The sequence below is a fragment of the Pelophylax lessonae genome, assembly GCF_965119305.1.
Source record: "Pelophylax lessonae genome assembly, chromosome: 8".
In the NCBI taxonomy this organism is placed as follows: Eukaryota; Metazoa; Chordata; class Amphibia; order Anura; family Ranidae; genus Pelophylax; species Pelophylax lessonae.
In genome coordinates this window covers 150,811,162-150,825,450 of record NC_138775.1, presented here as the reverse complement: position 1 = coordinate 150,825,450, position 14,289 = coordinate 150,811,162, and positions in this window count along the sequence as shown.

The following is a 14,289-nucleotide window of genomic DNA, read 5'->3' as shown; positions in this document are numbered from 1 at the left end:
ACTTACCTAATGGCACAAACACAGTGGTGGTGGTGGTGGTGGTGGTGGTGTTAAAGAGCAGAAGAGGCTGCAAAGAAATGTAAAAAAAAAACACATAAGAAAACGCATAGGGGTACAAATCACACGAGGCCCTCCAAACACTTACCTAATGTCACAAACACAGTGGTGGTGGTGGTGGTGGTGGTGTAATCCTTTATAGGCAAAAGGAGGCTGCAAACATTAAACATACATGAGAAATCGCATGACCTACATACGTGCACATAATAAATTACAGTTATCAGGAAAGCAAAAATGGTGTCTTTGGAAGCTGGGAAGGTAAGGGGGCAGGTTTAGATGCCAAATCTAGACTGCACACCTTTAACAAACATGAGAAAACACATGTCCAAACCACATGCACATGGGGCCAACTGCCAATGATTAAAAGACACTTGAGGGGTTCCCAAGCTATTGTGGGTTGGAGGGGATTCACCATAGACAACTTAAGCACACCCAAGATAAGTACAAATTGTCTCCTTCCTTTTTTTTGGGAGAGAGAGATACAATTGTCTTACCTCCAGATAATGTAGGTTGTGGGTCACAGGGTCTTGCTAGCACATAAGAAACATCGATCTATAACATCCAGCAGCCATATTGGCCATGTGCTCCTTTTATAGCTGGCTCACAGGTGTGATAATTAGCGGCCGTTTCTATATATATCTGCGCATTCGCGAATTTGCGCGTTCAAAATGGAGGACGATATCCCAGACGCATTAGATGGTGCAATGCTGGCATTTATTGGTGCCTTGTTTGAGGAGGCCCTGGCACAGGAGGCAGCAGAAGGTGGGGAAGCTGCAGCAGCAGCAGCAGCAGCACCTTCAGCAGCAGCACCTCCAGTCCGTGTGCCCTTACCTCGCCAGCCACGCATTTTTGCTCCAAGGATCTATTTGGACAAGCTGCGGGATTCTGATGTCAGGAGGAAGTTCCGGCTCGAGCGAGGAACTATTCTACACCTCTACCAGCTCATAGCAGAGAAAATTGACCCGGACACACAGCGCGGCCATGCGGTGCCCGGCATGGCCAGATTGCTGGCCACTTTGTATATTTTAGGGCGTGGCAGCTTCCAAGCCACTTCGGGAAGTATCATGGGCATTAGCCAGCCCACAGTTTCAAGGGTGTTCATGTTGGTCATTAATGCCATAGTGGATATAGTGCCCAATTTTATCCACTGGCCACAGAATGAAAATGAGTGGAATGAAGTCAAGTTGGGTTTCTACCGGCGGGCACACATGCCGCAAATCCTAGGGGCAATCGATGGCACCCACATAGCCATTAGGCCCCCAAGGAGCCACGAAAGTGAATACCGGAACCGCAAGCAGTACCACTCTGTGAACGTCCAATTAGTGTGTGACGCCAAACAGCGCATCATGAGTGTCAACACTGGTCACCCAGGGTCGTGCCATGATTCCAGTATGTTAAGAACAAGTACTCTGTACGAGGTGTTTGAAAGTGGACAAATGCCCGAAGGGTGGCTTATTGGTAAAGTATTTTGTCTTAACAACATAAACTGTAAGATTACATAGACATAGGAATAAGCTACATCGGTGTACACCCTGATTTAAGCAAAGCCTACCTAAAATGGATGTGTTATTAGTTGTCAGGCTGTTCACACACAACCAGATCAGCAGCTTAGCAGCTCACAAAAGAAAGATTTGCAAAGTTGTCTTTGAGTCCAATGAAGGTGGTTAACCAATGTGTAAATGGTGTCCTCTAGCCACCCAAAGAAAACCTACAAATGATTCCAATGGTATTGCCATATCCCCAAAGTACTTTGCATAAGTGAGTCAATATTGGTTTCCTCACTCTAGTTGCAGATATATTCCAGAAGTAAGACCTAGGCTAATGTAATAGGAACAGAATAGGGGCCAAGTTGTAACTTGCAAGAGAAACCCACCACTTTGTGTGTCCTTTTTCCCATTTGTATTAGTGATTTAGGCAGTTAGACAGAGTTGAGATGTTTCATATGATTTTTTGCAAACAGACGAGCAGGTTGTTTAGTAAAATGCCTAATTGTCTCCCATTTTGAGGAGTCATCTAAAGTCACATGATATGAATAACTAATGTATATTTTTCTTATTTTTCAGGGGATGCTGGTTACCCGCAGCTGACGTGGCTGATGGCTCCAATCAGGTACCCCCAGGGCCCAGCAGAGAGGAATTACAACAGGGCCTTGCGGAGAAGCCGGAGTATCATTGAGTTGACCATAGGTCTTCTCAAGTCCCGGTTTCTCTGCTTGGCCCGGCCTGGGGGTGAACTCCTGTACTCTCCTACAAAGGCTTCCAAGATCATCCTGGCGTGCTGCGTGTTGCACAACATGTGCGTTGCCCGGGATGATTCTTGGGAGCTGACGGAGGAGAGGGAGCCAGAGGTCCGTCAGCCGGCGGCCCCCAGGCGGCGGAGCACCGCTGCCGGTATGGCCACCCGGAATACCCTGGTTGCTAGCCACTTTACATGTAAGTACTGTAACCGGTCAAGATAGGGCATGTGTATTAATTAGCTAGTTAGCAGAGGTGCCACTCACAGGGAGACAGAGGGTGATTATCATCTGCCAATGACACTTGCCATTGTAGATAAAGTGTAGTCAACATTGGTAAAATTGTGTTACTTGAGCAAAAACATGCACCTCTAACCATAAACATGTTGGTATTGTGAATAGTGTAAAGGGCTGAGAAGAGCTGGCAGGTGTTTATTTGTGTCTATGCCACCTGTGTAGTTATTGATAACATGAACGGCTGCTTGGTATCTTATGGTGTTGTAATTTTCCAGAACATCAACATCTTGGAATCATGGCACGTACCATGGGAAGCCTGTGGTGATGGGCTGTCTGGCGTCACAGGTGTGTATTCAAATGTTTACATTAATGATTTCTGGTTTGTGTAAGTTGGCATAAAATGTGTTATTTCACTCGTGATGTCGAAATTAAATGAAGTTCAGAATGAAGCAAACAGGCATTAAGATGTGATTTTCATAATGAAATGTCTTATCCTTTGTTTTATTTTTCCAGGAGTGGTACTGCTTGCGGGTGTAGGTGGTAGAAACCCACCTTGATGGACTCCACTCATTTTCTTTTGTGGTCAGTGGATATTTGGTAAGGCACATGGCCAATGACCAACATGAACACCCTGGAACTTCGAAAGTGGCTTGGAAGCTGCCCAGCAACCTTGCCATGCCTGTCCCCTATGAGCTGGTAGAGGTGCAGAATGGATTCTGAACTCTGCCGGAAGTTGTGGAAGACATCAGAATCCCGTAGCCATGGAGCAAAGATCGTGGTCTGGCGCTGTAAAGGCACACGGACTGGAGAGTGACAATATTCTTTTGCTGCATCCCTCCTTCTGCTGTCATTCTCAAATAAATAAATACATTAGAATTGAACATGTGTTTTTTTGTTTTGTGTGGGTGCCTACAGACAAAAGGGCCATCCACACTGTAAGATTTAGAGAAGACTTTATCCTTCCGATTGACATTTTCTATGTAGTGCAAGGGCCTGCCTGATTGCATCCAAATTGAAAGTGTTGAGGTTTGAGCTTCTATTATATGGTTTGGTTAAGTCTACAGGAAAAAGTCTAGACAAATTGTTAGTGTATGGCCCATTAAGCTGCCAAGGCCGGAGTTTTGCACTTTGCATGCTGCTTGTACTGGTGATGTGAGGGGTTGTAATGTAGAGTAGGGATGTGACAGTGTTGTGTTGAGGTGTGAGGCAAATGTAGTGTTGGACTATGAGGGCCTGTGTTGTTGAAATATGGAGAGAGTCCAATATCAGACACCTATGTTTATTGGTCAAGAAATTGTAAGAACCATGGTAAATATGTAAAGAATTGCATCTCGATAAAACTAGGACCACACTCATAAAATCAAAATTGTGTTGTTTCCATTGATGTGCTTGAAATTTGGGTAGGACACCCCCCTCCCCCCCCAAATTCAAGATAGTTTAAAAAAACTGTTTAAAAAAATGAGAGTGAAAAGAGATCCCAAGTGTAGTGATGTGATTTGAACCCATGACGTTGTGAACTGCAGTGAAGTTGCAAAGCACTTAGCTATTGTGCAGAATAAAGCTGTATGGTGGAAAAAATGGAGTGTGTTAAGGCTAAAAAGCACATATAGCTAAAGAACTAAACATTGTATGGAATGTGGGAAGAAGACCATGGTAAAATTGTGAGGTTTCATCTTGCCCTGAAGTAGGGTAGGGGTTTGGTCACTTGCCTTTGGTACTTTCCTTCATAAGATCGATTCGACACACAGACAAGATCAAAAAAACACTTAAAATGGTGTAAGCTTGCAAGCGCTTCTGAGTGTAACATTATTTAGCAATATATATGATGTAATCCGTTCCATTTTAGCAATATAAACAAAAAAAGAAAATAAAAAAAGTAGGTGGAGATGGTAAGCCTCGAACCTACAGCAGAGGGAGATGAATTACAGACATGTGATGTGTGCACTAATCCACTAGCCCACATCGCTATGTGAAACTGTTATAAGCAGGAAGACATAAGTTTGCGAATTGGCGAAGCCGCGATCGTAAGTGAATCCCGCTGACGGCGGAATTCATTATTGCTGTTTTACTCGCCAATTCGCCGCAGCGCCAGTTAATTGATTTGAACGCGGCGAAACTGAAACACGTCATAGATGTTTGAAGCTGCAGTTTCTTTAAATCCGGCCCCCCGTCTCTTTCTAAACATCAGCCTGCAAAACCTTGCGGCCAAAGGAGGCATCCGAGGATGCCATTAAATAAACTTTGTAGAATCTTGTAAAAGTATGTACAGGCGACCAAGTCGCCACTTTACGCACTTGAGCAACAAGTTGATTGATTCTGTTCCCCCGGGTACTGTTGCTATAATTTGCTAGAAGTATTCACATCATATGGCTTATTGCATTGACTCCCAGATTGAGCAGGAGATCGAGGTAGCTTTTGATACCCAACAGGAGTCATCCATTCCTAACTCAGAGCCCCTGGCGGAATTATTTAAGCAACATAAAAAACTTGTGATTAAATCACTAAATAGGAAGTGGGACATAGCGTCGTTACAGTCGCATGTGTCCCACAATATCATCCCAAGGGGTCTGAGGGAAAGGGTGACTCCTGCTCAGCATCTCCATACTCCCAGATTTCTGACACTATGGAAGGAAGACTGTATTGCCCGTGGTGTTCATCTAATGAAGCTAATCATTGATGAGGAGAAGCTTCAATTGCAGGAGCTACAGGCAGAACTAGTTAAGAGCTCATCAGCCCTAGCACCCTATCAGGAGAAGGAGGAATTCATAAAGCTTAATGAGTCACTTAAAAAAGAGGTTGAAAGAACTCAAAAAAATCTAAAAACCACAAAACAAAACAAATTCAGGCAGAACTTGGTAGACTGCGAACGTGAGGATCTATTTGATCCTACACTCGTAAGGAGTAGGAACAGATCTCGGGGTAATCAAAGAAAAAGGAGACAATATAGCAAATTCAGGGGATATTCCTCAGGCAGTGACACAGAGAACAAATCAGTATCTTTTTTAATACCAGGGACAGAGGAGGACGACAGTGGGGGCCCAGCACAACAATCAGACAACCCAAAATTGACACACAAAGAGAGGTCCAACCAAAAAGTAAAAAACAAACAAATACAATCAAAAACAGCACCGCCCAGAGCCACACGCTCCAGTCAGAGACAACAGAGATAGATCAGCCAAATATAGATCTTAAGGTTGTCAATCTTTCCAAATTTAATTTACAAAAACGCCATATTGATCTTTTAAGTAAGGGTCTTTCGTTCTCTCCCACTTCTGCCATGTGCGAATTCAAAGTCTTTAAGGATATCAATTTATTCCTAAGACGGGTTATTTTTCAAATGTGGCATTTGGTGTCCAATACTGAGGCCAATCAGGATTTACCTCTCACCGAACAAGACAACGAGGCCTTGGAGGCCCTTACTTCGCTCCTCTTGGAGAGCAATACGTCAGATGGGGAATCCGAGGATTCCCATACGATCAGACGTGATGCCAATATTCGCATCCGCTCTACCAAGATGCCCCCATTCTCTAAATACAAAAATATTAAAATCTTTTTAGATTTAATACAAAATGATTTGAGAAAAATTGACTGGGGGGACAGAAAGAGACCAGACAATCTCACCAAATTGGAAAGACAGGCTCTTAGAGAATTGGAGACGGCGCCCAATCTGGTAATTAGGTGCAGCGACAAGGGCGGCAATGTTGTTCTACTTGACGAAGAATACTATGAAAGGGAAGTGTTGCGTCAATTAAATGACGTGAATACTTATACCAAACTAAAAAATAACCCTTTCCCCTCCCTTGTCGCTGCTCTTAATGATAAAATTGCTTTGGCGAAGGAAGTCAACTTGATAAGCAAAAAAGAGGCCGACCATCTCCTTGTCAAGAGCTATAACGTGCCAACCTTCTATACTATCCCTAAATTGCACAAATCGGTGACCCACCCACCAGGGCGGCCGATTGTTTCGGCCGTCGGTGGTCCCTTAGAGAAGGTTGGCAAGTTTGTGGATGCCTTGATCAAGGAGTTGGTATTTGAACTCCCCTCCTACGTGCAGGACACCAGGGATGTACTCGGTAAAATAGCGGACATCACGGTTCCTCCCGAAGCCATACTGGTAGGCATCAATGTTGAAGGCCTATACACCTCAATACCCCATCAGTGTGGTCTACAGGCAGTACACCATTTCCTGCAACGCAAATTCCCTAACTTGGGAGCTCATAATGAGTTTGTTATCGAATTGTTGCAGTTCATGCTTGAAAACAACTGCTTTCAGTTTCTTTCCTCCTTCTTCCAACAGACCAGGGGCACATCTATGGGAGCACCATGGGCTCCGGCTTACGCCTGCCTCCATTTGGGCCTCTGGGAGGAGCAGGAAGTATACCCATCCCCGATGTACCTCGGCCATTCCCTCTTATGGCTGAGGTACATCGACGATGTACTGCTCCTCTGGGGAGGGACCTTGATGGAACTGGAGACATTTGTCGAAGCTTTGAACTGCAACAATAGAAATATTAAATTGACCTATACAGCGACGGCTAACAATTTACCCTTCCTGGACCTCTTGATTTCTCGCATGGGCTCTACCCTAAAAACGACCACGTTTCACAAGGCTACGTCGGCCAATACGCTGCTCCTTGCGCAAAGCCACCATCCACGCTCCCTAATCAATGGTATTCCTGTGGGCCAGTTCCTTCGCCTTAAGCGAAATTGCACGCAGGAGGCCGATTACCAAACTGAAGCTAGGGACCTCCATAGACGGTTCAATGAACGTGGCTATTCCCACAATACCCTTAAACGGGCCCGTAAAAAAGTGGGACCTAGGCAGAGGTCAGAGCTACTCCTAAAGAAGGATGACTCTTTATCTCTACCAGGGCCAGCTAAACAAACCCACCCCAGGATCATCACGCGATATGGTTCTCAATGGAACCAGGTTCGTGAGGTGATCACCAAACATTGGCAGGTTTTAACTATATCACCCCTTATTGAAAGAGTAGTTGGCCCCCGTCCCCTGATCACTGCGAAACGTGCTAAAAATCTCAAAGATGCCTTAGTTCATTCAGAGTTCGTACGTACCAAAACTCCATGAACCTGGTTGACTTCTTTGCCCCCAGTCAAGGGGATGTTCGCATGTGGAAAATGCTCTATTTGTAAACAAGCAATAAACTCCAAAACATTCTTTAGCTGTGATATGAGTCAGGAGTTCACCATTAACAGTTTTATTAACTGTCAAACTGAAAGGGTGATCTACCAAATCATATGTCCCTGCAATAAATCCTACATTGGGAAGACGAAACGACAGCTTAGGATCAGGATTCTGGAGCACCTGTCAGACATCAGGAATAAGATCGATAATAAGATGATACCACTGCACTTCCTGGAGTACCACAGTGCGAACCCGGATGGATTATTATTCCGGGGGATCTATGCGTTAAAACTCCCGGCTAGACGTGGCGACTTCGACACTGTGCTACTCCAGAAAGAAAAACTTTGGATATTTAAAATGGGGTCTTTGGCCCCTGTAGGTCTGAATGTCGAGTTTAGTCTGAGGCCATTTTTGACCCCGTAGACGATACTTTCGCCATCCACATCTCCTTTGTCTTCTCACACATATTTCTGTGCTAGTCTATCAATTACCTCTACTTCTTGCCCCTCCTCCTGAACTCTTGATAAGTACTTCATATATACCTCTCTATGGCTTCTTTCCATCTCGACCATCAATAATGGTGCGAACAAGTGGCCGGGTATTGCACCCTGACCCACAATACACCTAGCCCTCCCTACATTGTGGGAAGCCAGTGACATATAGAACAACACTATATTTCTATTAATTGTTCATGCATCACTGTATAATATTGACTATGCTATCGCTTGTAGCACATGGTACCCCACGGCCCCTCAATCTTTTAGTTTGATCTACAATGCACATCTCTATATATTTTTTCTTATTCTTGTTTTTCCAAAGTATTTCTTTACTACTATGGCCATATGCGGCTTTAAGAGACCTCTATCTTTTTAATGATAATAATTTTTCATAACTTTACATCAACATGTTGCGGCTGCACTGGTCTGTAGCTCTTATCTATATTAACGTATCTCTAAAGAGCAATGTATTTATTCAGCATAGCCCAAAGTCAGTCGCCATGGAGATGTTTATTGTACAAGGAATGTTGTTTGGAGTTATTTTGGCTTCCCTTTTTAATATTTAAACTATATACTGACACCCTGTGGCCCGGAGATGTCAATACATCCTGCTGGTCACCGGCTGATTATATTCGTCTGAATTAGATCAATTAATTATAAATTACTATAAAAGGGAATCCATTACTCCTCTCTAACCAGCTCCGATGAAACCGACATGAGTCGGTGAAACGCGTCAGCTTCTACAGTTGGATGCTTCACTACGACCAACCTCCAACACGTGTGTAGGTGACCCCCATCGCTCCTGTCTGGCTACGGTTCCCCTGGTTACGCTGCTCGCCGACATCGGATGTGACGTAAGACCGTCCGCCACGGACCTGTCCGTCACCACCTGCAGTCTCGGCTTGAGCAAGCGCTGAATGGGACTACGCCGCTGGAAGCCTCTACAAGCTGCAGGGTCACCGCTACTCTACACACGGAGGTACGGACTTTCCATTTTACTGATTTAAGGTGTTTATATCCCTCTGTTTGGCAGCACTAAGGACTTTTTTGTCTATTTCCCCATCATCCTTGGGGTATGCAATACCATTACTGCATGGCCGACTGGTAACCGTCCCACAGGTGCCGGTGTCCGCACACAGAGGAATCTTTCACCTGCTGTTATTGTATCGGTTCAGTTTTGGATGGACAATATCATCAATTGGAGTTCATATATTCCAGTCAGCACTAACTCCCTATATAGCAGTAACTGGCAAATCACCTTTATTTCCATCGTTTGGATCAAGATTCATTGAAGGGGTTTTTCCCTCGGTTCCACTTGCTCGATCCACTCTCCATAGGTGCTTACACACCCACTGCACTATACAATTATCCTGTCATTTTGAACTTTTTGGAGTTCCTATCCAGGAACACGGCAGGACATGTATAATTAACTAACTTGATGTGGCCTTATATTCTGCAGTCCACCATCAGAACCTTTACTACCAGCCATTAATTTCTTCATTTTGGTCTGTTTGTGATACCATCCACTGCATGTACATGTTTTTATTATTTTAACTTGTATTGTGTCCATGAATGTTCTTTGTCTTCTCACCAGGCATAAGTGCTTTAATAAAATTTAGTATATTTTTTTTCACTGTAACTCAGCTATCACAGTGCAATTTTTGGAGTCTATATTTTGATCATCTTTCCGGGTCTGTGAAGTGGTTCCTGAAGCGTCTTGTCTTCACCACATCTACAGATACCTTCCCCCCCTTTTTTTCTGCACTTGAGCAACAGATGCCTGATGGCGAAAAGCCCAAGAGGCACTCAGCGCCTAGAAGAATGCACCTTCACTGGAAAAAGGAGGAACCCGACCCTTCAATGAACAGGCCGGAACAATTGTCTGCCTGATCCATTTGAAAATGGTCGCAGCAGACGCAGTCGAACCCTTACAAGATCCCTCAGTAAGGACAAACAGAGAATCAGATGTCCTAAAAGGCTCTGTGGCCGACAGGTAAACCCTGATCGCCTGAACCACATCCAGAAAATGTAAAGCAAATTCTTTGGGATGCTTAGGCTTAGAACAGAGCGAAGGTAAAACAACATCTTCATTTAGGTGGAAAGCAGACACCACCTTAGGAAGGAAAGATTGATTAGGTCGGAGAACAACCTTCTCTCTATGAACGACCAAATAAGGCGAACAACAGGAAAGCGCCACCAACTCAGACACTCTGCGGGCAGAAGTGATAGCCACCAGAAAGGCGACCTTCTGAGACAACAAAGGCAGGGATATGTCCCTAATATTTTCAAAAGGAGGCCGTTGAAGAGTGGACAAGGCCAAGTTCAGATCCCATAGACACAAAGGGGATCTTCTTGGTGGAGCCAGACGCACCCCTTGAATAAAGGTGCGGATCAAGGACTTAGTCGCCAATGGGCGTTGGAAGTAAATGGCTAAGGTAAGACACTTGTCCTTTAATCGTGCCTAAAGCCAAACGTTGCTCAACTCCTTTTTGCAAGAAAGCCAAGACCCTCGCCACCGAAAACAAGCGACGATGCAATTTTTGCGATTCACATCAGGCAATATACATCTTCCAAGTACGATGATATATCTTCCTGGAAGTCGCCTTTCTAGCCCTCAACAGGGTAGGAATCACAGAATCAGAGAGACCTCTGTCTCTCAACACCTAGCCTTCAACAGCCACGCCGTTGAAGCCAGCGCCTGTAAAGCAGGATGGAAAGTCGGCCCTTGAGACAGCAGATCCTCTCTCAGAGGTATCCGCCAAAGAGGCCCGATGACCATCTTTACCAGATCTGCATACCAAGACCGGCGAGGACAGTCTGGAGCTACCAGAATCACCAGCACCTCTTCCACCACCAACCCTCGGAGGAACCTCGACAACAGCTGTATCGCGTGAAAGGCATAAATCAGCTGATAGTGGCTCCAGGGCACCACCAATGTGTCTGTGGCGTCGGTTAGCGGGTCTCGAGGCCCTGGCCACAAACCTCTGTACCTTTTTGTTCAGATGAGACGCAAACAGATCCACCTCTGGAGTTCCCAATGGGGCACACAGAAGGTGAAAAACCTCTGGATGCAGGGACCATTCACCCTGATCCAGAACCTGACGACTCAGGTAATCCGCCTGCCAATTCTCCACACCAGGAATGTGAACTGCGGAGAGAGCCGGAACATGTGCCTCGCCCCAAGTCAGAATCTCGGCCACCTCCTTAGCCGCCCGGACACTCTTGGTGCCCCCTTGATGATTGATGTAAGCCACAGCCATGGCATTGTCGGATTGTACGCGAACTGGAAACAGGCAAGTCGTCCAATGGAGCAGGCATGATCGCCCTGAGCTCCAGGACATTTATTGGTAAAGAGGATTCCTCCTTTGACCAGCTTTTCTGAGCACAGAGATTGTCCAGCACTCCACCCCAGCCCAACAGGCTGGCATCCGTGGTGACCACTGTCCACAGCAGTGGCAGAAAGGACTTGCCCTGGCTCAGAGCGGGCGACAGAAGCCACTACGAGAGCTCCGACCTCGTGAAACGGCTTAGACATATTATTCTGTCTAAGGACTGCAGATCCTTGTCCCACTTGACAGGTCTTGTGTGAAACTGAGGAAACGGGACCGCCTCGAAGGTCGACACCATCAGCCCCACAGACCTCATACAAGTCCACAGGGAGGAGAGGTCGGTGTCCATCAGCAACCTGATCTCGTTTTTTCCCGGGGAGAAAGACCCTCGCCAGAGAGGAGTCTAAAATCATACCCAGGTAATTCAAGCGCACTGACGGGGTCAGCACAGACTTCTTGAAGTTGATGGTCCACCCAAACTCCTTAAGGGTCTGAACTGTGATTGACAGGTCACCCAACAGGGTATGATGAGAACTTGCTCTCAACAGGAGATCGTCCAGATAACCAAGGATCGCAATCCCCTTTTTGTGCAGCAAAGCTAACACCAGGGCCAAAACCTTGGTGAAGACTCTGGGAGAGGAGACTAGACCAAAGGGTAATGCCACAAATTGAAAGTTCTGCACCCGCACAAAGCGGTTCAGTGATTTGAGGTCCAGAATTGGGTGCACCTTGCCCTCCTTTCTGGGCACTGTGAAGAGGTTTGAATAAAAACCTTGAAACCTTTCCTCCTGAGGAACCAGCACAATCACTCCCTGTGCAAGGAGATGCTGCACAGCCTCCCTGAGGACCTTCATTCGATCTGGAGACAGCCAGAGATTTGATGGAAAGAACCTGTCCGCTGGGCGAGACCGAAATTCGATCTTGTATCGTGAACAAATTAGTTTGTGAACCCAGTTGTCCTGAATCAGAAACGTCCAGGGTTCTTGAAAATAACGCAGATGTCCCCTCACCCCGAATCGGGTGAGGGCGTCCCTTCATGCAGAGAAGGACATGTCCGCCGAACCGTACTGGCTAGTCTTGGGCTTACCTGACCAAGCCTTCTTGTTCCCTCTGGATGTTCTAGATGGTTTTCCTTTTTCTTGTGCCCCCAAGGCACGAAAAAGTCGCCTGTGATCCGTGAAGGAAGGCCCCCACTTACTGTGAGGTGCCTTACCTTTTGAGAATTGGAGAAGAGTACTCTTACCCCTCCCCCCCCCCCTCCCTGTTAGGCCCTTGATTAACTCATCCAAGGAGTCAGCAAACAGGTGTTCACCCAAAAATGGGAGATCAGTTAAGGCCTTCTTAGAAGTCTGGTCTGTCGACCAGCTCTTCAGCCACACCATGCAGCGCATGGCAATCCCCACCGCAGACACTCTGGCAACCAGAGGAGTCGTGTCCAGGGACGCATCACACAGGTACACCATGGCCTGTGCCATCTGTTCCGTGAGCTCAATCCGAGTCGGGGAAACCGTCTCAGGGTTCAAGTTACCCCTATGTACCTTAACCCATTCATTAACCATCTGAGAAACTAGGACAGATGCGAATACGGGTTTAAGAATCGAGCCCACCAATAAATGCAGGTGGCAGGAAAGGGATTCCAATCGCCGGTCCACCGGGTCAGAAAACGCCGGGGAGTCTTCCACAGGTACCAGAGTGGATTTGTTCAACCGTGAAACAGTGTGATCCACCTTAGGTGACACTGTCCAACGATTTGAGACCAAGTCAGCAAAGGGGTAACGTCGTTTAAAGCGATTTGGCACCACCAGCACGTGCTTAATGCGCCACCATTGCTCATTCACAATATCGTGAAACTCTTCGGGACAAGGAAACACCTGACCCGACTTTTGGGCTTTGCGGGAGCCAAAAGCTACCCACTTTCCTGACTGTGTGGGCTCATCATCCAGTTGCAATGTTTCCCCTTACTGAAATAATCAGTGCTTCCACCATAGCGCATTCATGCGCTTCAGCCGATGAGGAGACATCCTCCTCACCATCTGACTGCGAGGACAGAGAACCCTCAGGAAAGGCATTGTCCGTGGCGACCATATCAGGCTCTGAATCAGAAGACTAAGAAGGCATAGGCCATTTTTGGGTAGCGACTTGTTTCATCACAAGGTCCACCTTTGACGCCAGAGTTTCCAAAGCTGCAGACAGACATAAGAGTGCGACCCGGCTGGTCTGGGCCTGCGCACAAATAAAGTCTGAGGGGGAATTTCCACCTTGGGACTCCATTTTGCAATAGTAGAAAAAAAGGAGTGCACTGCCCATTCAAATCGCATTTGCGGTCCGCACCGCTATGCCGCACTATATCCCCCTTTAAGGTTGGCAGGAGCAAAGTGTGCCCGAGGAATGCCCAAAGGAACAACACCCCTTACTTTACCACCGCTGAGAAGCAGCTGCTAAGTAGTCAATCTCCAGCATGAAAAAAGTCTGACAGGAAGTGACATATCAGAGGCCGCACACTGCCTGTGTAGCCTCAGGCGACAATAAAATGGTGCCAATAGTAAAGTATAGGAAGCTAAGGGAAAATGGCCACAGCCTATGCACACTTAAAATGGCAGCCAAAAACGCTGCCATGCGCTCAGGAGGCCACCGCGGGAATCCACCTAAAGGGACCCCCCAGGACAAGGTAACATCTTTAACCCCCCCCCCCAGGAGTCAGACGCCGACTATAGCACCCCCAGTGGGAGCAGGGAGGGCAGGGCCTGTCCTGATAGGCCTGGGTGATCTTTCAGAGAAAACACAGCCCTGTTA